At 37.5% G+C, this 16,902-nt stretch overlaps 1 pseudogene; it reads left to right on the top strand.

The window, feature by feature from the left end:
* Positions 1-16,902, top strand: part of LOC128113853 (myosin regulatory light chain 12A-like) — an 85,666-nt pseudogene that overhangs the window by 5,949 nt on the left and 62,815 nt on the right.

Genomic DNA, 16,902 nt, shown 5'->3' with positions numbered 1-16,902 from the left:
TGTGTCTTGCTTGTCCAGTTTGGACAGCCTACTGTCAGCAGTTGAGGCAATGGCAGTTTCTTGCCCAAATGGCTAGCTTTGTCACATTGGAAGCAAACTACAATGGGGGTTCTCTGATGCCCATCTTCTTCTCTGAAGTAGATTGGTACTGCCAGGAGCAGATGTGTCTCATTGTCATGAAAAGCCTTATGTTATAAAAAACAGTTTAAATGCCATACTCTGTAGATTAAGTTTTCAAAGACCATCTGTCTACTTAAACTATATCTGTTTGACCTGAAAAACATATCTAAAATGACTATAAGCTTGATTGTTATAGATGACTAATAACCTGTATTTCTTTAATATCCTAAATAACTTTCAAAGACTAAAACTTTACATAACCTCTTAAAATGAGCTGCATAGGTACAATATCTTAAATAAGAGTAGAAACATATATACAGTATAACAAAATAACCTTAAATTTGTATCAATATGTGAAAATCCATACCAATGTAAAATATTTGAGTGTTTTTTTTAAGTAGTGGTTGTTTGAAAGTAGACTCAACAATCCATCCTTTTACCCTATCATTACTATATGATATCCCCCTATTTCCCTACAGAAAGATATTCCTGAATCTAATCTCCTTTGTTTAGCTTTCTCCCTGACCATGATTAGTAACAATTTGTAATCAACCACCCTAAGTACAAATATCCAAAACCCACTAAATGATCAAAAACCACCCACCCCACCTCTTTAGAGTGTGGGTGTTGTGTTCTCCAGGCTACTTACTGTTATCTGGGGGTGTTGATATCTTTGGGGGAACCTGAGAAAATTAGGATAATGGTCAAGTCTTGGCTATATTAGTCTATGGGGCTGGACCATCTCAGCCAGCAGCCTTGAAGCTGTTGTGGATGCAGAACTCTGAGGAAACTGCAACAGAGGCACTCTGAGGGCTGGGCCTCATGGGCCATTTGTTTGAATTAGTATTTGGTCCCCTTGCTCTGAAAACACACAAACTTTCAAAGGTAACATACATATCTACATTAACACAAGAATGGATTGTGCACTGTACACAATTCAGCCAAAGATGATTTTTTGTTTTATGTTTGAGCAGAAAATAATATATGTCACCTGTCTTATAGTTTTTCTAGGTTTATTTCTTTGTTTTTATGCCAAGATTTTCAAGGGGTCTTCCCAGATCAAACCTGATCTCTATCAACCTTGAATGTATCCACAGATTTTCATTTTCTGTGGAAGCAAAAGCATAATCTCTTCTCCAATGTAATATATTTTTTACTTCTGTTTTGAAGTTAAGCTATTTTTTAAATATATGGATTTAATTTAGTACTTAATTTAGTCAATATGTTGGTTTAATTTAGTAGTTTTTATAATCCATTGTCCCTCAGCAGCTATTGTTTGCTCATTAGCAATCAAAAAATTTACAGTCAATATAACACCATACAGGATCCAGATTCCCCATGTATTTCCCCTCTCTACGTGGCTTGTTCTTTTTTATTATTTATAAATGATTTACTGTTTTCTATGACTGACTTTTTCTCTCAAGGCTATGCACATTTTAAAACATACTATAACCTGTTTAGAATTTTTTTTCATGTCTGGACCTGTCTTTATTAAGTACTTTCAGTGCTATTGTATCATGTGAGACAAATCTTAAACTGCTATGTTAGGTGTTGGTGTGGCTCAGTTTAGCACATGGTGCTGGGACATGGTGCTGGCAGCTGGCTCCAGCCTGTAGGCGGTCTCTGTATGCCAAGTCTACCTGAGAGACCTCCGTCAACAGGAAACTATGCCAGGAAGCTATGTTTGACTCCATGTTTTAAACTTAAAAAAAAAAAAAAAAAACTTTCTCAGGCCTTATGTGGATATACTTGGCCAGACTTTGGTTACCATATGTAGGCTGATTTTTTTTGGGGGGGGGATCATCAGCTCCCCCATAATGACACAGAGACTTATTGTTAATTATGAAGACCTGGCCATTAGCTTAGGTTTGTTTCTGACTTGCTCTTATAACTAAAATTAACCCATTTCTATTAATTTACTTTCTGCCTTGGGGCTTTATTACCTCATCTTCATATTTCCCATCCTGCTTGCTCTGTGTCTCTGGTGTCTCCCTCTTCTTCTTCCCAGTGTCCTCTCTGCACAGAAAATTCTGCCTAGCTATTGGCCATTCAGCTCTTTATCAAACCAATCACAGTGACACATCTTCACACAGTGTAAAGGAATATTCTACAACAGGACTCATTCTCCCACATTGAGCATAATGCCACAATACTGTGTTAATGTTTAGGGTTTATCAACACATTTAAGATCTAATTATTACTAAGATTGTGAAGCAAACAGAAAGTAGTAACTTTCAATCTGATGTTGCCTTGATGAGTGATTATCTGCCAAGGATTGACTATTCCAATCTAAACTTGCTTAAATTATTTTGTTGCAAGTAAAGAGGAAAAGGATATATTTATTCTATATGCATATTTCCAATTTACTTAAGTAGAAAGAAATTTATTCTGAATAATTTATTTTACCTGAATTCATTCGCAGGTCTCTAATTGAATGGGATGGAAATGAAAGAAACACTGATTTAATTTTATTTTAAATTTAGAATTATTTTAGGCAGTTTACCTAATAGAAGATGGTCCTTACCTACCTATCATAAGTCCACAGTCATTTTCCTCTTTTTCTATGATGCCTGATACTATCTAAAAATTCCTCAGGAGCATTTACTGTTTGGTGTGCTGAAACCTCCATCTCATTGTCTTGCTTCCAGACCTCACTAAAAATGTTCCCGAGCACTTTCTTCAATGGTATGAGCACTGGGCAAGCAGCCAGCAGTGTTAGTGCATGGAAGCCAGGTAGCTGTCAGAAGGACTGTGGCAGCATGTCTAATTTTGCTGTATTAAACCTGTCACAAAATGTTAAGTAAGAGATTACGGGAAGTATGCATAGAACGCATGGTTTATAACTTAATAAACGTGTAGTGCTGGGAACAAGCTAAAGCCTCTCTCTTTTATCTTCTCTCTCACTTGGCTTTGCCAAGCTTTTTTAAACCACTGCTAAAAGAACGAGTGAAACTGTAGAAAATTTTTCATGAGTCCAAGAAAGGTCTCCCCTAAGCAGTAGCCATACCAACTATCTACAAATACCCCTGAAGCTAATAATGTTTAAATTGGAGTATAGGGGAATATGGATGTAGAAGTTAGGAAAATAATAGGGGACCACTTAGGGATGCAGGTGAAGTAGGCTAGAAAGCAGGCAGTGGGAAGGAGTAAAGGGCTAATGGAATTATAAGGATTAAATGGGATAGGAGACGGGAAGGAAGGTTAGAGGAGAGGATATGGGAGGAATAACTAACTCAAAGAACTTTGAAAACACAAACAAAAGCTTGCTATTGTAGATGCTTTCTAAAACATGTACATGTGCATGCGTAAAAGGAATTTGAATGGAGTTATCCTATAACAGGAGTGAAGGGAAAATGCCACTTCCAAACATCATAGGCTCTCAGATGAAAGGCTCAATACCAGGTATGGGTTACTTTCTTTTGGTGGTGTTGGTCAGTGGGATCCCTCCTACCATCACAGACATGCTCTTGTCTACAAGCTATTGTTATTCCTCTTGGTTCTTCTAGAATGTGATGGTAAGACCCTATTGCTGAAGACAAGATATACTTGAGTTATATGACATGGAGAAATTGTATCTTCACATTATTTCTGTTGCAAAGGCCAAAAGATATTCCAATATGCATTTTTATGATAGCTGATGCCGTTGGTCTTAGAACCAGATAATATTTGCTAACATTTCTCCCTCTCCCCCACTTCTTTCTCCATTTTTCACCTTTCTGTTAAGGCCAGCCTGGGCTAAATGAGACACTGTCTCAAACTCCTTGTATAGATAGAAATTCCCTTGAACTTCTGATCCTCCTGCATCTGCCTCTGACATGCTGTGACTATGAGCCGGCGTCACCATGCCTGGCTCATATAGTGCTAAAACTAGACCCTGGTGCTTCATGCATTCTGGGTAAGTACTCTATTGACTGGGCTGTCTCCCAAGCTTCTCTAGGACAAATCTTGCAACTCTGCTCTAATTTTACAATAAAGCAGAACTGGGGTCCAACTCTGAGAACTATATTTATAACCTAGCTCACCTGTCATCACCATTTGTTATTATTATGCTATGAAGTCCTTTTCTTAGGAGATACTAATCTAGCATTTATACTGGTGCTTATTTTGCATTTACACTTTTGATGTAAATGCAAAATCCCAGGCTGAAAAAAGACATATCTTTGCTGAAAAAGACCTTGGGATGCTCATTTAGAGACGTGTGTGTGTGTGTGCGTGTGTGTGTGTGTGTGTGTGTGTGTGTGTGTGTGTGAGAGAGAGAGAGAGAGAGAGAGAGAGAGAGAGAGAGAGAGAGAGAGAGAGAGAGAGAGAATTAGAGTGCTCTGGCTGTGACAGGATAAAATGTATCACTAGATATTCAGACACCATGAAACAAACACCTTCCTTGTAACTACTCAATTTTCTTGGAGTGACATTGCCATGGAAATTGCACCACTGAACTATTGAGAAAAGCCATTCTCTGAGCTGGAAAGCAAAGAAAATCTTGTGAAACCCATAAATTAACATTTGGAAGAAGATTAATGCATCATAATCTCACTCCACTTTATATGTTCAACCCTCGAACTTGCATTTAGACAAAATGAAACAACAAAGACCCACAAACCCTCAACTGTCCTAGAAATACAACCATATGACGCTGTTTATTATTTTATACAAGGATTTCTAATTATTTATGAGTGATGGGGATTTTAAGTTGTGTATATATCAACTTGGTTCTCTTAAGGGGCAAGAAGCGAATTATGTATTTTGGATATAGTTGTATGTCTACAAATTATGGGCTCCTGTGCTTTGGAGATCTTAGTATTTCAAATGTGAACTCCCTGAGTTGTGATTCCATTGAATGGTCCTTTTTGGTTTCTCTTTTTTAAAATTTTATTTTATAATTTAATTTAATTTTACATATCAGCCACAGATTCCCTTGTTCTCCTCCCTCCCGCCCTCCTCACCTTCCCCCCAGCCTACCCCCCATTCCCTTCTCTTCCATGGCAAAGAGTCCCCTGAGGATTGAGTTCAACTTGGTAGATTCAGTCCATGCAGGTCGAGTCCCTCCTCCCAGGCTGAGCCAAGTGTCCCTTTATAAGCCCCTGGTTCCAAACAGCCAGCACATGCACTGCGGACAGGACCCAGTCCCACTGCCTGGATGCCTCCCAAACAGATCAACCTAATCAAATGTCTCACTGATCCAGTTGGGGGCTCCTCAGCCATTGGTTCATAGTTCATGTGTTTCCATTCGTTTGGCTATGTCAATCATGTTCAACACAAAAAATAAAAAATGCAACCCTACAGTTGCATATGAAAGCTGCCAAAGAATTTCTGAAAGAATATAAGTTTTCAAGTAATCATCAAATATTAAGTATGATGTCCCACATACCTGTGAATGATATGTGGGGTTATGGAAAGCAAGGGTTTGTTCATTAATCACTTAATATATAATTTGTGGTTATACATTGACTTGTCTATCCTTCACCTGCTGTAAGAAGCTAACACATAATAGTAACAAAAGTTTGGTGGGAATATTTTCTAAATGCTAGTCTAACAGAGACTTAAAATGGCACTATCAGTGATTGGGATGAAGTTATAGTTTTTTGGTTTTTTTGGTGTTTTTTGTTTTTTGAGACAGGATTTCTCTGTGTAACTTTGCGCCTTTCCTGGAACTCACTCTGTAGACCAGGTTGGCCTTGAACTCACAGAGATCAGCCTGGCTCTGCCTCCTGAGTGCTGTGATTAAAGGAGTGCACCACCACTACCCGGCGAAGTTATAGTTTTTAATGAAGATAAATGAAAAACCAAAGTAGGAAAGCATATCCACATTTATGTTTAAAATTAAGTAACATAAAGTATTTATATGAGTGGAGAAGAGAAATATCAGTAGTACGTCCTTTAGAACTAAGGAATAGTACATGCTATTTTGGGATTTTTCTATAACATAATATTAGCATAATTATAAGTGTTGAATAAACCTATAATTTAAAAAATGGAATGAAACAATCCTTGATTAAGGTAGAATAGAATTTTGAGGATTATATTATTATTTAGAATTAACAGAATTTGAAGTGGTATTGATTATTAGAAATAAAATAATAAGTTTTTGAGATGAGGTCATTTCAGGTATTTAGATGAACTATAGAAATATATTTGTGTTTTAGTCTATAGATTTTTTTTTTAAAAATTGTACTTGCCTTTTGGATTTTTACAAGTGAAAATTATTAAATGTCTCAAATCTTTCAAAACTATTAAATTGTGCAAAGCTTTCATGCATGACAAAGTTGAACCTCTGTAAATAGTAACGACTGGCCATGTGACACATTTATCTTTCTCTTACAAATCAAGCACAGGCCCCCTGTTTCCTTGTAATGTGGATCAGACCCTGGGCCCATTACTGTCTCTGTATGAGGTTACCATTTGCTCACTGAAGATATTTTATTCAATCATGTGTGTTTAATATTTTCTTTTCTCGCAGACTCTCCTAACCTTGAGGCCACAGAAGAGTCTTCATTAATATCTGCAATTTAGTTTGATTTCACAGGAGGAATCACCTGACATTTTGTTAACTATAACTCATTAGGCTAATATCATTTTCTAATAACAGGTTTTCCAAAAAAATATAAACCCTGGTGAAATGTGATGAATTTAAATAGGTCGGTTGAACAATACTAATGGTCAAATTATGATGAACACTTATAAAAGTTGAGAGGTTTGACAACAAATACAAGGATAGATTATAGGGCAATAGACACTTTTAAATTCCAATAGATCTTTACCCTCAATAAACGTGATTCTTTAATCATATATAGACAATAACGAACATTGTGAAGTAGGAATTATTATCCTTATTTAAAAGTGAGGAAACATCTAGTTCTGCTTGCTAGTAGACTGAAGTCTGGTCTTGTGCTAGAAAAACCTTAGGAGGGCACAGAAAACCAATATTTTTCAGGTCAGGTTTCCATATTTGAGTAGGTTTCTTTTAAAATTTTAAAGTTATTATTACTATTTTAAATTATTCATATATTTATATACCTGTGCATGGATATGTGCATGGGTATGCATGAGTGTAAGCATCCTTGGAGGTTAGAAGACCCCTTGAGAATGGAGTTACACCTGACATGATGTTGGAACTGAACACAGGTCCTGTGGAAGACCAGTAAGCTCTCTTAACTAATGAAGCATCTCTCCTGGTCCTAAGTTTTTTTTTTCCTTTGTTTACTTTTGTTTCTATTTCAAACATTGCCTATTTCCAAAAGTCTTATCTGTCTGTAAAAAAGAAGGAGGAAAATGGTATCTTTTGCTAAAACATGGATGAGCCTAGAAGACTTTAGGTAACATAGGCATAGGAAAAATAAATGTTACATGACCTTGGTGGGGGAGATGGTGGCTCTGTGGTGAAGAACACACACTGCTCTAGAAGAGGTCATGAGTTTTGTTACCAGCACTTGTGTCAAGAAGCTAACAACCACCTGCAATTTACCTTCAAGGGATCCTTCACCATCTTCCGGCCCACATGGGCAACCATACTCACATGCATGTCCCACCCCATCACATAATTTAAAATGATAAAAATAAATCTTTAAGTATGGAACCTAAACACTTAAGTGGTAGGGATTGAGTACATATTTTTAAGGATAACATTCTTGATTTTTATTTGTCAATTAAACAAACAAATTTTACATACTAAAGGAACCCAGTTGTCTAGGTTAGATTCTACTCTGACGTCTTATTCAAAACATAATGTACAATTATTCTGAAAAATAACAGCAGTGTTAGAACTGCCGTATAGTTTTCAAAGTTTTCTCTCCCTTGAGCTATCTTCTCATTATGTCATTATAAGGCTTCTATATCCAAACCTTCCCCATTGGAGAATACCCTGCAGTGATATTTTCCATTTTCAAAGAGCTCTTTGGAATAATACTGGAAATACTTAGCTGAAGCTTTGATTAAGTAGATATTTGAATATCGGTGGAAGGTGCTTGTGTCCTACTAGATAAATTTTATAGTCTACAAGCTAGTCTTTATAGTCTTTAGTGCCTTTGATGCTTTCTGAATAGAATAGCTGTTTGTTTGTTTTTGGTGTGTGATTGTGTGTGTACCCAGAGCAAACAGTGAATTCTTGGCTTCCTGTAGTTGTAGTGGGTAGCTGTTCCAGCTTTGACCTGGAAGTCCTACCCTTAGTGAGGCTTCCAGTAACTGCCAGGCCTATGACCTGCCCCTGGGGTGGTGCTGAAATGGGAGCCCTTAAGACCCGAGATGCACAGGCTCTCTTGATTCTTTCCCTGAGATTCTGGATGCTGGATGGTAGACTGAGCAGAGTTCTCCAGAGAACCCCTCTGGACTGTACCTCACCTCTCCTGGATCCTGTAACCAACCCCTTTACTGGTTAGAAGTTACCGCAAAATAAACCTCCTTTTTAACTACGTGGAGTTGCCTTGATAATCCCCACAATATCTAGTACTCCTTTTTCATTAAGGGACAGATTTCCATTTATCTACATATGCATCTTTTAAAGCTAGCCACGCAAGTTTGCACATAAACCTCTTGATGAAGTAAAGTGATATCACAATATGAGTATTACTTCCCTGATTGCAGAGACCCTCCTTGCAGAATCATAGGAGTAATGGCACTGTCCAGTTATCTCATTTCATATTAATAATCTGATGATAAATGCTCATCAAGATCCCAAGGACTTGTCTCGTGATCACGTCACACCAGAGTTTTTCTTTAAAATATTGCTATTAAACCCTTACACAGTAATGACCACATCACTGTGCCATGGCACAGACATATTGAAAGGGGTTGGGAGCCCTGCTTGTGAACTAAGCATTTCTTTGCCACATTTCATGGTCTTTAGCTAACAAACTGGGACACTGAAATCAGGTGACATCTTTATTCTCTTTCCACATATATTTATCACTCATCCTTTCTCTGAAGCCAATAATTTAAGAATCACATAAATTAGACATCAAAGTACACATTTAAGAACTCATAAATGGGATTTAGCTTAGTAGTAGAGTGCTTGCCTAGCAAGCACAAGGCCCTGGGTTCAGTCCTCAGCTCTGAAAACAAAACAAAACAAAACAAAACAAAAAAACAACTCAATGAAGCTGGTCCTATGCTGAGTCTGATATCCTCCAAGCTGATACCAGCAGGTCATTAGTCACCCCATTCCATGCTGCATTTATCCTTTCAGTCCTTCTTGTCTTCATATTTCTCTGTCTGCTCTCCAGAAATCTTATGAACTACTCAAGAAAGCTCCTATCTGAGAACCTAATGCATTCTTTTCCTTTTTTTTTTTTCCAGGAATTTCCTGATACACCTCTATGTACAAGCAGTCCAAGCAGTCACAGTAAGTTCTGGGAGAACGTAAGACTGGGAAGGAATGCTGCTAAATGAAAGCATTTATGAAGAGCTGGGGCCTTAAACTGAACCCAGAGGATTTGAAGGGTTATTGATGGAGGTTCAAGTTTACTACAGTTGTGCCCTTTTTCACAATACTCTACGTGTGAAGTGGTGTGTGGCTGCAGAGCAGCTTGTCTTTAAGGTTGTCATTCCACGTGCCATCATCCAACATCTAACCTGAAAGTGAAACTAACACAGATCTGACCAACATTTAACGCCCAATTTAACTCTTACTTACCAAGCAGATACAGACCTATAATTGTCTTTCTTTCTTCTGAGTGCATACACCGAGCTCCTGTTTGAAGCTCCTGTTTTAGTATTTGATCTAACATTGTCTTTATACTATTCCTTTATTCCTTTTTTAACGTCTGAGATATGTTGTAAACTTCTAGACAGCAATGACTACATCCCACATTCTGAGTCTTTCCCTGTACAGCTGCTAAGGCAATACCAGGTGAAATATTGACTGTTTACAGGAGAACAGTCAAAGCAGCTGTTTTCTTGACCATATTGTGAGGAGCATTTTGTAAGTCTACTTAAAGGTGTATGTATGCATTGAAATTTTTAGTTTTCCAGTGAGGGTTCTAAACAACTTAAATCCAGAAACAAAAGTTTGCTAATATAAACGCAACACAATGAACAACTTATAAAGCATCGATTTATGTGTGCAATGCTAAGTAAGCATCATAAATTATTTCTAATCTGAATTTTCTCATATCAACTATTGGTATCAAACAATATTAATGAAATTGTACTTTTGTCATAGGTTGTAAGTATGTACATTTATTTGTGTATCCCATTCTTATGAGAATGTTACTGGGGGAAATGTTAGTCCTTGATATATGGGAATTTCGCAAAATGTGTAGTAAAATTTTCTACTTTCAAAGTGTGCCCGGGTGCTTGACTAAATGTTTTAGACCACGAGGCTTAAATACAAAGAACACGTCTCCCTTCACTAGTGGATGAAGTCCCCACTCTGTCACTTTCTACCTTATAAGATACAGCTGTTGGCTTTGTGTCTCTCTACTCTCTACCTGTCACTTTTTGTAGGCCCTGTGAGAGTTTTTTCTTAATGTGAGATTCTTTAATGGAAATATCAGCAAGAGGAAAGCCTGCTGTCTCCAAGAATCATTTCCCGTAATTTACCAATGAAGCAATGTCTTCCTACAGCTAGGGTGACTTTTCTTCACAAGTCCCAATTGTCGAAAAGAAGAATTTCTATACTGGGGAGTTAGTGGATGTTCCATCTCCTTTTTTTTTTTTTTTTTTTTTTTTTTTTTTTTTTTTTTTTGAAAAGTTACGTTCCTTTGTTAGCTTTAGTTTATACTTTTAGAAACTAAGGAGAGGCTGGGTGGCAGTGGTGGCGCACACCTTTAATCTCAGCACTCAGGAGGCAGAGGCAGGTGGATCTCTGTGAGTTGGAGGCCAGCCTGGGCTACAGAGTAAGTTCCAGGAAGGCACAAAGCTACACAGAGAAACCCTGTCTCAGGAAAAAACAAAAACAAAAACCAAAAAAAACCCCCTAAGATTGGATTGGATTGCTTTTAAGGTCCTAGGTCTAAATCCCAGATGGGTGTGCTGGTACAAACTGTAATCCCTCTACTCAAAATTGGAGGCCAGCCTGGGCTATCTAATAAGACTCTTACAAAAAATTAATTAAATCTTAAAAATATAAAATCCTAAAAAGCTGCTATGTGAAATGAAATTGCTCTTTCAGTCAACCCAGAGGCCCCAGTAACAAACTGTTCATCGTGCATTAAAAAACAAACACAAACAAACAAACAACTAATACTGCTTTTTTTTTTTTTTTTATGACTGACATAGACTGGCCTCCCAAGTTTTTTGTTTTATGTCCCTTTGGATAATGAATGGAAGGAAATTCCAAGAAAGAAAGAAAGAGCTGACAGTTTGTCATCCTAACAACGTGTTGGTGTAAGGACCTATGTAGAACATGACTGATTTAATCTTGGTTACCACATACTCACAGGAAGGGATGAAGATTTTTGTCTCTGATATTGCTGGTAAACATTAGAAATAAATAGTTGAACAGCACAAAATTGTAAAACTTTAAGACTTTTCTACAATTGTTTCTCGAAACAACTGCAAACTGACCCTTTTTTTTAATATTTAAAAAAAAAAAAGTGCGCATAATGAGGGTTGGTGCCCCAGTTTGAGGGCCCGTGACAGAGAGAATGCTTCCACGGGGAGAATGTGTGTTTGACATGGTGGGAAAAGTGTCCTGTAAGGAAGACGTTGTAGATGATTACATTGTAAACCAAAGGCTTTTTGTTTCGTTTGCGGTTGTTACGGCTCATCTTATGTCTGCATTTGTCATATCTTCGTTTCCCGAGTGTGGTCAGTTGCATAAGGAGCAAGAAATAAAAGTCATCAGGATCATTTCAGCTGCTGGGAGGAGCGGAGCAAGGCTGGCTGCTAAAAGCTGTTAATTGCAGTTTACAAAAGAGAAATCCCTTATCTTTGAAACTTCCTTTGCTTGACTGACTCAGTCTTCCTGGGAGGGATTAATGCTTAATTAGAAAAAGATGCTAAACAGTCTGTGTGCTTCCCGAATGAAAAAACCTCACCTTGGTTTTAAAGATTCTTAACAAGGTAACATGCTAATTGTTTAATGAACGATTCGCACCGAGAACTAGAGATGTGTGTTAAAAAGCAGCGCGTATTGCGATTGGCACAGCTCCCAGAAATCGGTCCACTCACTGCCTGTTCTGGGTCCCAGTGCCAAGACTGTTTGTGTTGTGCTTGGTGCTTGCTTTTGTTTCCCCACCTCTGAGGGTAAACATGTTTGTCAAGGTACACTGTTGGGATAGGAAGCCGAGAGGCCGGAAGGAAAAGTGATGAAGGCGTTGGGGGCAGGGAGGAGGCAAGGCAGTTGGAACTCTCTCCATCTTACTTTCGGAGTGAAACTGCATTTTCTTGACTAACACTGGGCATGTCCGCGGTTCAGCCTTGGTGTAGGATAGAGGGAAGTGAGAGCTGCATGCACACTTCAGTGAAGGGCACAAGGCAAGGCGTTGCCAGCCCCGACTTCACACTTTGCCTGGCTGTCAAAGGGCTTGCTCCTTCACAATACCCCGATGTTTTGCTAGGCTGGCTCCAGTTCACTTTGTAAGTGAGGAGGCATGGGTGGAATGCCAGGTATGTCTACAGAGCAAAGCAGTGCAGGCAGGCCGACGCCAGGAGAGAATAGGCAGGTACCGATTGAGTTACAGGATTTTTACAAATCTAATCCCCGTGTAATGTGAGACTTACTACGGAGCCAGCCTCTACTAGGCCTGTGAAGTCTGAGGATATGAACGGTTTGGGGATCAATGGTGCCAGTTAACCCACAGAAAGACTAAAACGAACAGCCTCTAATCCCTATAAAGTTGTTAAAGGTGATTAGAAGTCAGTTCCTAATTATACGGAAAAAAAAATGATCTTACTGACCAGAGATATTCAATATACCGGCAGGACACTGAACACATAATACAGCTACAACCACGAGGGCTATTTTAAGCAACTCTCTACTTAGTATGTCTGATACTGGATAGTCTATACATTACTAATGATGAGTATGTATAATTTATGGTGCGTTTCTTGCATGTGACAAGCTTGTTATGAAAATTTAAAGTAACATAGTTATTTATTGCTATCTCAAAAGCATCTACTTAAGGGAAACATTTATTTTCTGGGACATCCTTCATTAATTATCATAATAAGCGGGTGGTAGGTATATTTATTTAAATGCAAAAAAATCAAAATAGCCAACCTAAACAGGAAATATACCTAAATATCAGAATCTCATGTATCTGTGATGTCATGTACTATTTATTCCTGATCGACCTCTAAAAAGCATCATTGTTGGAAAGTTGGAAGAAGAAATAAAAGTCTTTCTGCACTTAATATTAAATATAAGAACTCTCTAAATCAAGTTACTAGAATAAAAACGACCAGTCCTCAAGCCAGTCTATAATATACAATAAGAAAACCAGAAAAAAAAAGTCATTATTTTGTCAATACACTTTGACAAAGCTTTTGCCATCACCCCTAAATCCCATTGTACAAAATAATTCTTTGTGCTTTTGCAGCATTATGGGTGAAAACCAGGTTTCAAGCCTAGGCAAAGGATCTGGGGCCTCCTAACTTCTAAATTACCAAATCACTAGGTTCCCATGGGCTCCAGGGTGTTTGTCTTTAAGTAGGGATATAAAACTGACTTTAAATAGGGAAATAAAACCTGTATCCTGATGTTTGGGTGAGGGTTAACTACAATATGATAACACCAGTGAGCACAGTTCTTGACATCCTGCCGTGAGGAATAGCCATGTCCCCTTAGCTCGAAAGAATGCCATGCCAGTCTCCCTGTGTTCTAAACTGAGGACTGTGCTGAGGCTCACATACTACACTGCAAAGTTGTACTCTGTTGTAAACATTTGCTGGGATGGAAGGGAGGAAAAACGGAAAAAAAAAAAAAAAAGCCATCCCCCAACTCTTGGCTCAACTGCAGAGCTCGGGCAGAATTTACTGAAGGAGTTGCCCCTACACACAATTACAAGTTAGCTTTTAAGTTAATTTGTGACTTTAAAGTCAACTCAATCCTAAATTTGCTCACTCCCCTGTTCAACATGTTCCTTTCAAGCTATTGCCAACTTCATCCCTGTTCCACCTTTGTGGTAGATAAGACCATGGCATTAAATCTTGGAGTACTGAGAGACAGCCTCTAGAAAACAGCAGTCCCTGTCCAAGAAAAGAATGTGGGAAGATATTCTAAGCAGTTTTCTTTTTTGAAACCCCCAAACATTGATCAAAACTAATAAGTTAGCAGCACTACATTTTACTTTAATGGTATTCCTAAACCCCAAGTTATTAGTACCTATAATGTTTGGTGTTGGTAAGAATATCCTCCACCTGCTGAGTGATTTTACTGGATGAGAATATTCAATGTTAATTGTTACTTTGACCTTTAGTTTTTTTAACATCGCAGGAAATTCGTTGTTTTCAGAACAGGCACATAATTGAAATAGCAAATGTATCTCTATCTGTAGATTTATTTTCATACTTTTTTTTTTTTTTTTGGTTTTTCGAGACAGGGTTTCTCTGTGTAGCTTTGCGCCTTTCCTGGATCTTGCGCTGTAGACCAGGCTGGCCTCGAACTCACAGAGATCCGCCTGGCTCTGCCTCCCGAGTGCTGGGATTAAAGGCGTGCGCCACCACCGCCCGGCTATTTTCATACTTTTATAGATGCCACATTTAAGATTCATAAAGAAACTTGTTTTAGGAGGATTTTCTTTTATTATAGAAAAATTAAAATTAATGCTTATCAATACATTTTTAAATTTAAAAAATTATATATATATATATATTTATATTTATATATGTTTTACCTGCATATTTTTCTTGACAACATGTATGATGCTGGGTGACCACAGAGGCCAGAAGAGGGTGTTGGATCCCCTGGAACTGGAGTTACAGAGAGTTATGAGCCACCAAGTAGATGCTGGGAATTGAACCTACATCCTCTGGATGAGCAGCCAGTGCCTTTAACCACTGAGCAACCTCTCCAGCCCTAAAATTAAAATTTAAAATTCTATGAAGACTTAAAAAAATGAAGATTGTGAAGAATCTAAATCAATCAGAGAGTAGTAGAGTATGTGTTCAGCATGAGTCATAGGTCAAAACCCCAGCACCAACACAATGTAAAGGTGAAGTTTAAAACATGTTTTTCATTGCTTTGTTTCAGAACAATAAGAGTTTAAAATCTGATTTGCTTAGAATTGTTTGAAATTTCAAGGTTGGCAAGGTGACTCAGCGGGTACAAGTACTTGTTGAGCAAAGTCTGGCAGCCCAAGTTTAATCCTATGGCTCTCATGATAGAAAGAAAGAACAGATTCCCTAAATTTGGCCTTCCACACGTGTGCCATGGCAAACACACAGACACACACACACCCCAATAAATAAAATGGAATGTAATTAAAGTTCCTGATGAATATCCTGTGTGAATATATATATATATATATATATATATATATATATATATAAAAATATATAGAATATGTATTCTATTGTACATATTCTATTGTTATTGAGTACCATGATTGATAAATATTAGTTAGTTTATGTTGGTTAATCGTGTCAAAACTACCAACGCTTGTTGATGCTCTGTTATGACCAGGTAAGACAATGCAGAGGTTCCTCCATCTTGTATTCTTGCTGGACCATTTTAGGTTTAACTAGAATTGGATCACCTTTAGGGGAAGACCTGTGGGAAATTACTCAACACTATCCTAAACACCTGAGGTCAGGATGCCTCTTCTGTTAAACTGTGCGCTTGTGCAAACCACCCCCTCCAGCTGATTGCTTGTCTTAGCTTTCTGTTAAACTGCTTGCTTGTACAACACCTCCACTCACCGCAGCTGCCTAATGAGATAACAGGGTGCATTTTTTCCCCTTTAAAAACCCCATACTGAACACTCAGTGCTACTCTTGGATCCTGAATACCTGAGTGTGATACAAGCTGGCTGGAAACAAAAAGACTTTCAATTGACTAGAGATTGTGTCTGAGTGGTCTTTTCTGGGGGGCTCCTCAACACACTATGTGCTTATTCTCTCTAGCACTGAGAAAACAGTGATGAAATTGACTTTGTTGTGTTTGCATCTATTTCCTTTTGCTTCCGTAGCAGCTCTGTCTGAATATGTTTTAAAGAGTCCTGTTAAGGTGTCCAGCTGTTTGGATTTTTATGAATCGATTCTTTCTTCATTATGAAATCTCCACATCAACCCTGACAAAGTTCTTTAATAAAAAAAAATCTATTTTTTCCCTAAATGCATCCACTCTCATTTTTTAAAATTTATTTTATTTTTTGTTTTTATTTTTTTAGGTACAGGGATGAGTAAACTTTTTTTAAAATTCTCTAATGCTAACCTATATGTGTCTTCACAATTAAGTACATATCTGGCACATGAGATTTAGTTGAGTTTGTTTCCAACTGTTTAAACTATTTATAGTGTAGTCATTAATTATATAATTGCTTTACAAATGTCATATTTCTGTTAGCTTTTAATATATTCTATCTTTTGATGCTTTTTCTTCACTTTATTACTTGTTTTAGATAGTTTTGATGACTCTATCTTAATTCCCTTTATTAGTTTACTAATTATAATTTTGTCACTTGACTTTGTTAAGCTGTATATCACACACATTTAACACATTTAATTTATCATAGTCTGCCTTTAAGTGATATTATAATATATCCCAAGTTGTATTCTTTCATTTTTTTCCTTTCACAGCTTTTGTGTTCTTCTGGAATTTATGATAAACTCGAACATATTTTGTTACTTTTAGTTAATCATTTAATTGTATAATTAGGTGATTTAAGCAAAAAGAAAATGTATAAT

The sequence above is a fragment of the Peromyscus californicus genome, unplaced genomic scaffold (genome assembly GCF_007827085.1).
Source record: "Peromyscus californicus insignis strain IS unplaced genomic scaffold, ASM782708v3 Scaffold_18__1_contigs__length_77618521, whole genome shotgun sequence".
In the NCBI taxonomy this organism is placed as follows: domain Eukaryota; kingdom Metazoa; phylum Chordata; class Mammalia; order Rodentia; family Cricetidae; genus Peromyscus; species Peromyscus californicus.
The sequence above is the reverse complement of the archived record's forward strand: the minus strand, read 5'-3'. Positions and strand labels throughout refer to the sequence as shown.